This window comes from Macrobrachium nipponense, chromosome 38 (genome assembly GCF_015104395.2).
Source record: "Macrobrachium nipponense isolate FS-2020 chromosome 38, ASM1510439v2, whole genome shotgun sequence".
Classification (NCBI taxonomy): Eukaryota; Metazoa; Arthropoda; class Malacostraca; order Decapoda; family Palaemonidae; genus Macrobrachium; species Macrobrachium nipponense.
Window position 1 is genome coordinate 44463708 of NC_061098.1, and position 12496 is coordinate 44476203.

The 12496-nt window shown below is 30.0% G+C and overlaps 1 long non-coding RNA gene across 1 annotated transcript; it reads right to left on the minus strand.

Annotated features, from left to right (window-relative positions):
- Positions 1 to 446: 446 nt before the first annotated feature.
- Positions 447 to 9528, minus strand: LOC135209460 (uncharacterized). Its single transcript, XR_010313370.1, has 2 exons — positions 9379 to 9528; positions 447 to 1342 (listed from the first exon to the last, which is right to left on the minus strand). It is a non-coding gene; the product is annotated as an uncharacterized LOC135209460 (long non-coding RNA).
- Between the last annotated feature and the right edge of the window lie 2968 nt (positions 9529 to 12496).

A 12496-nucleotide genomic window follows, 5' to 3' on the forward strand; every position in this document is an offset into this window, starting at 1 on the left:
ACTACAATCCTTAAAATTATATAGTCTAGAAAGGAGAAGAGAACGCTACATGATAATTCAGGCATGGAAACAGATAGAAGGAATAGCTGAAAACATCATGGATCTAATAATATCAGAAAGAGCAAGCAGAGGTAGATTAATAGTGCCTAAAACTATACCAGGAAAAATAAGGAAAGCACACAGGACATTAATCTACTATGCACCAGCATCGATAATGCAGCATTTATTCAATGCGTTGCCAGCTCATCTGAGGAATATGTCAGGAGTGAGCGTAGATGTGTTTAAGAATAAGCTTGACAAATATCTAAGCTGCATCCCAGACCATCCAAGATTGGAAGATGCAAAATATACCAGAAGATGTACTAGCAACTGTCTGGTAGACATTAGAGGTGCCTCACACTGAGGGACCTGGGGCAACCCGAACAAGATGTAAGGTCTGTAAGGTAAGTAAGGTCTCTCTCTCTCTCTCTCTCTCTCTCTCTCTCTCTCTCTCTCTCTCTCCAAGACTATTTAATTATTGGTTAAGTTGGAATAGCGTAGGCTTAGTATTTATCTGGTTATATTGTCTGCTCTCCGAAGAGCTTTGTTCTATTTATAGGTTGTTCTTCTGTACTTAATGGAGAAAGATTAACGTTTAGAGATGAGTCACTCAATTAGCTGATTCTAAACTTTCTTAACTATCTACGACATTCTTTCTGACATCTGAAGATAGGAATATTCATCTTAAAAATAGAAATGAAAATTTAAGGACCAATATTTTCGTGAGCTAAGTACTGTTCATAAGACTTGATTATCATGAAAGCAGCAGTGAATGCCTTTAGAACTGAATAACACTAATCTATTCCTCTTAAAATATTACAATAGAAAATATGAAAACTCTTCATTAAAGCGCTAATAAATATCATACAAGCTAAATTATGTGAATGGCTTTGGTCCTAAAGTTAGCATTGATAAAATGAAATTAAAATGCTTTAGATGTTGTACCTCTGAATTGTCATATGACAGAATGACAATGAAATCATTCAGAGCTAAATCCTAAGGATTTTTTCTTTTGTCTCATTTGACGATTTTCCAGTGTCTGAGATTGGTAGTTGTCCAGCACTTCATGGCCTGGAAGGGGCTTCTTTTAAGGCTTCTTCGTGGCGTACACTTCCACTTCTCGGAGAGCCAAAGTAGCACTAAAAGATAGCATCTTTTGAACACTGAGGTACCTCCCGGGAACCCCTTCTGAGTAGCAGGACAGGTACACCATATCAGACCATGTGTAGGGACCTGGGTATGTTGCCAGCAAGACGTAGGAGGAGAAGTTGCCTGTTGTCAGGAGATCCATTCCAAGACGGATCTGAAAGGAACATTTTGGTCAATCTTTATCCTAAACTGTTGTTAAATAAAGACTTTTCTTCTACTTTTACTAAAATTTGTTGAATGAAGTAATGCACTTTAATTACAAAATATCAGCAACATAAATCAATAAAAGGTTTCATTGGATTTATGTAAATCAGGAGTATCTCTTTTAATGAATTTAACAAGGTATTTGCGTGTTAAATAATTAACGACATGTCAATTTAATTTGGTATATTTTTGGAAAGTGTTACGGTACAAAAAATATTCCACATAAAATTACCATCCTTAGAAATTTTAGTATTATATAAAGTACAGGTCATCAATCCTATATAGGAATATAAATATATATATATATATAATATATATATATATATATATATATAATATATATATATAATATATATATATATATATTATATATCTAATATATAAATAATATATATATATATATATATATATATATATAATATATATATATATATATATATATATTATATATATAATATATATATATATATATATCAAATATATATTATATTATATATAAATATATAGAAAGGTATTTGACACGGAGCAAAATATTATGCGAGAGAGCCAAGAACTTTCGGCCTAACATGACCCTTAACTTAGCCACAATTGATCATACAGAGCAAAAACATAGTAAAAGTAGGCTTAATATCCAAACTGACATTACAAGATTAGCCTAAGGTCGATTTCGTTTTAAAGAAACGAGAAAACGCCTGAGGGCAAGATTAGCTATTTTTAGGCAGCCACGTTTTCGAGGACTACACACGTGGTCAACAGATGATTCATCCAGAAAACAATACATTTTCAAAAACAAGGAGGCATATACGACTTAGTAACATGAAATTTATAAAAATGTTCCAAAAAATTAGTGAAAACACGAAAACAGGATACAAATATAGCGACCAAGAGAGAGAGAGAGAGAGAGAGAGGGACCTTACCTTACCTACAGACCTTACATCTGGTTCGGGTTGCCCCAGATCCCTCAGTGTGAGGTACCTCTAATGTCTACCAGACAGTTGCTAGTGCATCTTCCGGTATATTTTGCATCTTCCAATCTTGGATGGTCTGAGATACAGCTTAGATATTTCTCGAGCTTATTCTTAAACACATGTACGTTCACTCCTAATATATTCCTCAGATGAGCTGGCAACGCATCGAATAGACGCTGCATTGTCGATGCTGGTACGTAGTGGATTAATGTCCTGTGTGCTTTCCTTAGTTTTCCTAGTATAGTTTTGTGCATTATTAATCTACCTCTGCTTGCTCTTTCTGATTTTTTAGCTCCATGATGTTTTCGGCAATTTCTTCTATCTGTTTCCATGCCTGAATTATCATGTAACGTTCTCTTCTCCTTTCTAGAGTATATAATTTTAAAAATTGTAGTCTTTCCCAGTAGTCAACATCCATAACTTCTTCTATTCTAGCTGTAAAGGACCTTTGTACACTCTCTATTTGTGCAATATCCTTTTGATAGTGTGGGTACCATATCATATTGCAATATCCAAGTGGACTACGAACATATGTTTTATAAAGCATAATCATATGTTCAGCTTTTCTTGTTTTGAAGTGCCATAACAACATTCCCATTTTTGCTTTACATTTTACCAAGAGAATTGCTATTTGATCATTGCATAACATGTTCCTATTCATCATCACACCAAGGTCTTTCTTTTGATTGTATAATCTTTTTTTCTGCATTTTCTATCTTACTTTTTAGTTCCATCACTTTCCCTGCATTCTTTTCTTTTGCAAGACCTTTTTTCCACTTTCTGATTTTCTGGAACAAGATCTAATAGCATATCTATTAGCTTTTCGAATTGCCTCTTATCTTTTGCACAACTATTACTCTCTTTTTTATATGTATAAATACAACCACAATCTCCTATTCGTTCTTTCCAATCTACGGAAGGAAAGTTAAAGTCTCCGGATAGTAGAATAGTCCAATCCTTGTGATTTCTGCATATATCTTCCAATTTTTCTATTATTGTGTCAAACTCTTTATTATTAGGTGGTCTATATATTACTATGTTCATTAATTTTTCAAATTCAAATTCTACCGCTATTAGTTCACATTCTAAGTTACTATATTTCTCATATATTTTTCCTTGTTTTATGTCTTTCCCATATATCGCGGTTCCCCCTCGATTCCTATTTTTTCTATCTGATCTATAAGTTTGGAACCCTTTTATTTGATCATCATTACCAGCCTCTTGGGAATACCAGGTTTCACTTATATTCATTATATCTATTTTCTTTTCAATTTGGGTTAGTTCTTCTAAGAACTCTATTTTTCTTTTTGAGTTACTCGTAACTAAACCCTGCGCATTTATCACTATGACGGATTGTGTGTTCTCCTTCATTTAATATGGGTAATAATAAGGATTTTCCCATGTCTTTTTCCTGTTCTGGTATGTTGTTCTTCTCTTCATTTCCAGAAATTCTGACATTAAAAAATCCAACTTTTCCAATATATTTGATCTACCTTCACCATAATTATTCATTTTTGTGTGTGAATCTGCAGTTTTCTCCGTATCTACACCATCCCCTAGCATCGTATATACAGTACTTGTCTCTTGCACTGTATCTTGGAGCTGATACTTGCAAATTCTTTGCTGACACTCCATAGTGCAGTGATGGCTTGTTTTTTTCCTTCATCTCACGTTCTTTGTTCCTTTCTTTATTTGTTTCTTTTCTATTTTGGATTTTATTATTTAATTGATTATTTAATTGATTTTGATTCATGGTTACAGGGTGCATATATATAAATTTTTTGTTGAACTTACATCATTTTCTTTCTTTTAGGTTTTTGCATATTTTTGGATGTAGATCTCTGCATTCATCCTCATAGCCGTCTAGGTATGCACATTTACCATAGATTTCATAATTGTTGCCTACCTTAGGATGTTTGTAGTAACATCTTTCACCGAATTTGCAATTCCCTCTTTTCAAAAGGGTGCAGACTCTGTCTTTCTTTTCTATTTTTTCTTGCTCTTTTCCATCAGTATGCACTTCTGGGTAAAACCTCTTCGCGATTTTAATTTGTGTTGTCATGTCGTAATTTATTTCTTCGTATGTATGCTGCTTAATTGCCTCATATCATGTAGTATCTATGAGTATCTGTGCATCCATACTCTTGTCCTGCTCTTTGTTTTCATTATTTTTTCTGTCATTTTAGTTTTGTTTTCTTCTTTTCCGTTTTCCTCTTCTTCCTCTTCCTCGTCTTCTTCATCCTCTACTATTTGCACATTAAGTCTTGATTTAATAATATTGTCTATCCATGAGAGACATGTTGAAGAAAATACTCTATTATCCTTACTTGTATTTTGCTGGACTTCGGCGTATTGGGGATGCGTGGATATGTTGCATGCATAATATTTCCTTTTCAGGTTTTGTGGATTTACTATACCACACCTTACATAGTTTGCATGCTTTAGGCATTCTTTTTCCTATTGCATCAATCAATATATTCACAACATTCACCTTATTAATTTTCTTTGTTGGAATATGTTGATTGATGTAAATTTTCTTTATAAGTCTCTTGACCACTTTAATATTTTTTGGAACTTCTTCAATTATTTTCATGATATTTTCTGCTAATTTATTCAAGTTTGAAGAATCATATCCTTCCAATATGTCTATGAATACTTTTGTATCTTTTTGATTAGGGCTGTTATTGATCTCATAGATGAGAAATGCTAGCTCACTCCCTGCTAACTCATCATATTGCATATCTGCAATGCAAGCAAGATTTTGTCATCTCTTGCCACAGTTAGAGCTTACTGCCATCGTGCTTGAATTTACAATTATTCACTCGATAAACTAACTTAGTAGACGCTTTATCCTACTATTTTCACACTAATCTTATCAACGATAGTTCACGAACACTTCTAGATATAATTCGTTTTCTAGTCGTATGTTAAACACGTGATATCGGTTGATTAATCAGCCTGTGCACAGGTACGTCTCACCAAGCAAAATAGCACTACTCTAGAGAGAGAGAGAGAGAGAGAGAGAGAGAGAGAGAGAGAGAGAGAGAGAGAGAGAGAGATGATAACTCTATATGTGTGGGACTAATTAATTAGTAGTTCATTAATTCAAGGTGCTTCATAAACATTTAACAAATATATGGGTCCAAATGGTATAATCCCAGAATAAGATTTAGGTTGTTTTTATTAGTGATTTGTATAATTGCTGATTCCAGTAAATTTATTGAAACATAATCATTAGACCTAGCAATTACAGAGGTATCACCCAAATTTATACAATGAGATTTTTCGCTCAGATGGATAAACAGTGCATTTGAAGTCTGGGCTGTTCTAACAGCATACAAATGCTGCTTCAATATGTATACATAAATTTTTACTTGACTGACAGACGTAAAAACATGGGTAATCCTTACAAGAAATTTTGTAAATTATGTTGTTATTTGTTACGAGACTATTCTTAATTAGCATATCTTTAATGGTATTGTTATAAGAAAACGCTACATTAAACGATTTAGATATTCATTTTATGGTTTCAAGTCCACGAAAGTGAGGCAAGCTAAGTAGATTTTAAGGGTTTCTTTTTCATTACGTGGACTTTCATGCTACAATGAATATATATATATATATATATATATATATATATATATATTTATATATATATATATAATATATATATATTATATATTATATATCTATATTATATATATATATATTATAAAGTAAGGCAAGCTAGTAGATTTTAAAGGGTTTCTTTTTCATTACGTGGACTTCATGCTACAATGATATATATATCTATATATATATATATATATATATATATATATATATATATATATATATATATATAGATATATATATATTTATATATATATATATATATATATATATATATATATATATTATATGTATGTATATATATATATATATATATATATATATATATATATATATATATATATATATATATATATATATATGCTTAAAAAATCACAGTAGATGCACGTGACTTCATAAATAAGCGAATACCACGGGGAATGATAGACAGGAATCCAAGCGCTTTCGTCTTTATTCAGACATCGTCAAGGAGCTACTAAAGTACAATCGGAGAGGAAGGCCTCAGGTACAAACAAGATCAGGAATACCAGATGGTTAATTATCAAAAGGGTAAAAATTAAAAGGGATAATCCAGGATTATCGGATATCACAACGGTCACAAACTTAAACAAATTCTGACCCTAAACCGAAATTACAAAGTATCTTTACAGTCCAAAACATGTAAAAAATTAATATATTAATTTGTTGCTTATATTTATCCACAACTTTTTTCATTATGAAAGCATCAAGTTTAAAATAAACCAAGACTTAAATTTAGAACATTTCTATATTTGACTTGATAAAACAAGATTCAATGATATTCCTTTTAACTGTGTCATTACATGGACTAAGGCTCTTGCTTGACTCAGTTAATAGGATGATCTAAATCTCTCATATGTACAAATAATGCATTCGATATTTGCCCAGTTCTCACAGAATATTGATGTTGCTTAAGACGCTGTGAAAGAGATTTGCAGTCTGTCCGTAATAGATTTTATCACACTTTTTTGCAAGGAATTTCATATATGCAGCCTGGAAGATCTTTAGGAGAATTTTTGATTACTAAACTCTTGACATTAATATTACTGAAAACAACATTTATGTTAAAAAGCTTTAAAATTCTAGGAATATCTAAAAACCTTTCATCATAAGGTAATTTTAGAATGTTATGCTTACTAAATTCAAGTTTGTCATTAGTTGAATAAAAATGTTTTTCTAGCTCTTTTCCATGCCACATTACAAAAGTCCTTGGGTATTTAAGTTTCAATGCAATATCATAAATAGTTTTTAATTTCAGCGTCAATAAACTGCGGGCTACAGACACGTAAAAGCCCTTATGAACATCCCAGAAAACAAAAAGAGAGAATTTGAACATTTTGATGGTGATTGGAGTAGTAATGAACAAAAGAGGCAATATTAGTTGATTTTCGAAAGACTGAAAAGGTGAAATTTCTATCATTTCTATGGACAGTTACATCAAGAAAATTCAAATTACAATTTCTTTCTTCCTTCTACAGTAAATTTTTATAGAAGGGACTAAATTATTGAGATTATTAAGGAATTCCTGGAGGTTTTCGTGAACTGGCCAAATACAGAAGATATCATCCACGTATTCTAAACCAAATAACTTTTGGGGGCAAAATTCCTTGGTAAAGAAGTTTTTTTTTTGTCTCAAAAAATTCATGTAAATATTGCTAAGGGAACAAGGAGAGATAACGGGATTACCCATGGCCATGCCAAACTTTTGTACAAAAAAATTCCCCATTGAAACAAAATTTACTATCTTTGATACATAACCTTATGAGACTAATGAGATTTTCTACACTTAAGGGAATGTCATGACGCTCTAATTCCTCTTCCAAATATTCAAATAAGTCATCTACAGGCACTTTTTGTAAATAAAGAGACAACATCAAAACTAACCATATTAAAATCATAATTCAAATTAAACTATTCAATTTGTTTATAAAATCAACATTGTTTTTAACATTCGTGTTAGAAATATTTCTACCAAAGGAGTAAGAATTTTTACAAGCCATTTAGATAAAGTATACGAAACTGAGCCCACTGAACTAATGATTGGACTGATAGGGTTATTGATTTTATGTGTCTTGACTAAACCATACATGTAAGGTAGGGAGACAGAATAAAGTGGATGACCAATAGGTAGATTTTATGCTAATCCGTTGACCATTCGTGACCTAATAATCTTCTTGTGTCTCTTAGAAACTTATATCCGCCATATGCATATGCCTTGTCTCTCTATATCTTTAGTTGCTGTGGACTATCTCTTTGCAAAAAGATGAAAGCGCTTAGCGTCTCAATTGTATCCCTTTTCCTTCGTGACTGTTACTTTGTTCGTACAAGTCATCGCGTTTTTACCTTTTTCGTTACATAAAGTCACGTACTGTAAGGGCCATATATTCGTTTGCTATATATCTGTATATATATATATATATACATATATATATATATATATATATATATATATATATATATATATATATATATATATATAGATATATATATAGTATATATACTAGACGTATATAGTATATATATATATATATATATATATATTATATATATAGATATATATATATATATATAGAAATATATATATATATATATATATAGATATATATATATATATATATATATATATAGATATATATATATATATATATATATATATAGATATATATATCTATACATAGTATATAGATATATATATCTATATATATATAGTATAGATATATATATATATACTATCTATATATATATATATATATATATATATATACTATATATATATATATATATATATATATATATATATATATATATATAGATATATATATATAGATATATATATATATATATATATATATCTATATATATATTTCTCTATATATACATATATATATATATATATATATATATATATACTATATATATATATATATATATATATATTATAGTGATATAGATATATATATATATATATATATATATATATACTATATATATATATATATATAATATATATATATATATATATATATATATATATATATATATATATATATATATATATATATATATATATATATATATATATATATATATATATATATATATATGTAAGATAGATAAACATACATATGTACTGTATGATTATATATTTAAATCTAGTCCTTAATTGTTCTTATAGTATTTGTAAATTTCAATATATAGTCCTGATAACTGTTGAACATCGAATTCACTCTCCTAAGGAGCAACTTGCGCCAAAAATGACATCCTAGTATGGGTATATGTCTCTTCCCGAATCAAGGTTCGACTCCTGGCCTCTCAAGGGGCTACATAAGGCACAATTGTTATGTAAAGCGACAAACAGAGAGAAGATTAGGCAGAAGAAGAATTTTACCTCAATGTTGCTGAAGAAGGAGCCATACTCATGAGGGAGGATCCTGACCTCATACACGTCCCGGATTTCTCCCAGATCGATTATCCAGAAAGGCTGGTATACATTTAATACAGAAGAGTAATGGGTTGATGTATTTCTGTCGACAGCAAATTCTTTCACGAGATCCCTGTTAATAAAAATGATGAAAATAGTTCATAGTACTAAATCACAGCCCAGTAGGAAGGTTTCTATATAATATAGATATATATATTATAATATATATAATATATAATATATATTATATTATCTATAAATAATATAAATATATGTATTATATATATTATATATATATATATATATAATATATATAATATATATAAATATTTAATATTAATATATATTATTATTAATATATTAATATATATATAATATATATAGTAACTATATATATATATATATATATATATATACATATATAATATATTTATTTCTAATTATATATAATATATATAATATATATATTATATATATATGTATATATATATATATATGTATAAACTGAATCATGAAAGTTAGGAACGTGATAAATCCATAAATAAAGATATATGCCACGAAGGAAAAATAAATGAATGAGGATCTGCGAGACCTTTGGGCGTTAAACTTCCTTTACTGAGTAGAAACAGTTTCTGCTCAGTAAAGGACATTTAACGTCCAAAGGTCTCGCAGATCCTCCTTCATTTATTTTTCCTTCGTGGCATATATCTTTATATATATATACATATATATATATATATATATATATGATATATATATATATATATATATATATATATATATATATATATATATATCTATATATATATAGATATATATATATATATATATATATATATATATATGATATATATAGTAGATATATATATATATATATATATATTATATATATAGGTATATATATATATAGATATATATATATATATATATATATATATATATATTATATCTATATATATATATATATATATATATATATATATTATATATTGTGTATAATCTATATATATCTATATATATAGTCTATATATATCTATATATATTATAATATATATATTATATATATCTATATATTCTATATATAATATTCCACATTTCCGTGATTCATATACATATATCGAAAGCTACAATGTCTATAATATCTAATTCGCTCTACCTCGGAATTAATATATTTTCATATATGCTTAACCGAAGGGGAAGGGGAATTTTTTCTGATAATAGACTTGCCTGGACCTGGGGCGCAAACCCATGGAGCCTTTCAAATCAGGAAGCGTAGTGAAGCTTTTACCTATTGCGGTGGGTTGTAGTAGGTTAAAGCTTCACTGACGTTCCTGGATTTGAAAGGCTCCATGGGTTCGTGCCCAGGTCCAGGTAAGTCTATTATAGAGAAAAAATTTCCCTTCTGTTAAGCATATTTGAAAATATATTAATTCTGAGGTAGAGCGAATTTGATATTAAAGGACATTGGAGCTCGATATATATATATATAGATATATATATATATATATATATATATATATATATATATCTATATATATATATATATATATATATATATATATATATATATATATATATATATATATATATATATATATGTAAAAGGGGGAATGTACAGACACATCATTTTCAACTTCCTTAGATACAGAGAGTCCGAGCGACAGCTTAAGAATGCTGTTGTATCTTTTTGGTGGCGTGATGTTGAAGTTTCTACCTAAGCAGGTCAACGGTCGTCCTGTAGGCACGTGCATTCGAGAAAAGTGACTTTGAAACCAGTTGAGAGTGGTTTCAGGGCGTGGACGAAGGGTGTAAATTCATGTGCACGTGTGAGCCTCTTTCGTTCATAACGACAGGTAATTAGCCAGAATGATGGAGACCGTTACGGGGAGAGAAAAAGCCAGGATGGCTCTGCGGGCGTTATATATTTATTTCTGTGTGTAAGATTCTAGGCTGGAGATGGGTTAGAATTACTGTGCTTTAGCCAAAAATGTGGCTTAACTGTATTTTTGATATTTTGTAAAGATGTTCTATTTCATTTAATCTTTTGACTTTGTCTTTACAACTGTGTGTGCTCATCAGTGTGTCCCTCCTGTCTTTTAACAGGCGGATCTAGTGAGGGGGACTGTGTCCTAGTGGAGGGAACTATATTTTGTAGAAGGGATAAATGGTGTGAATACCGGGGGGTTATCTGAGTTAATTGAACTTTGAGTTATCATTCCATTAAATTATCCTGTAAGAATCTTTGTTATTCAATTAGTATATTACTTTGAATAAACATATATTTTTGTAGTTCAGACTCTGATTTGATGACCTAATGAAATGGAGGAGATGTCATCGAGAGAGAGAGAGAGAGAGAGGTTGCGAGTCGAGAGAGAGAGAGAGAGGTTGTGAGTCGAGAGAGAGAGAGAGAGAGAGGTTGCGAGTCGAGAGAGAGAGAGAGAGGAGAGAGAGGTTGCGAGTGGCGAGAGAGAGAGAGAGAGAGAGATAGAGAGAGAGAGAGAGAGAGAGGTTGCGAGTCAGAGAGAGAGATAGAGAGGGGGTGTCTATTGCCTATGTCTGAGAGAGAGAGAGAGAGAGGAGGAGAAATCGTTACCAAAAACCCAGTTTGCCTTCCGCTTATGGCTATCGCTACCTAAGTGAATAACGGGGGGGTGGCGGCCCCGTTATTTTACATATATATACACACACACACATATACATATATATATATATATATATATATATATATATATATATATATATATATATATATATATATATATATATATATGTGTGTGTGTGTGTGTGTGTGTGTGTGTGTGCATGTGTCTGTCTATGTCTGTGTGTGTGTAACTGAATCACAAAAATTTGGAAACTGATGAAAATACAAATAAAGGCAAAATTCACGAAGGAACAAACCAATGGAGTCCTGCTGCAAGGCCTAGCAGCGGTACTCCATCGTTTCACTATCCATAGATATGTTTACATATTGTATATACATACGTATGTGCATACGTAGTATGTTTGTATGTATTAAGTATATATCTCTAAATGAAATAGTATTGTGAACATAATATGAACACCATTGTGAATGTAATTCATTAAA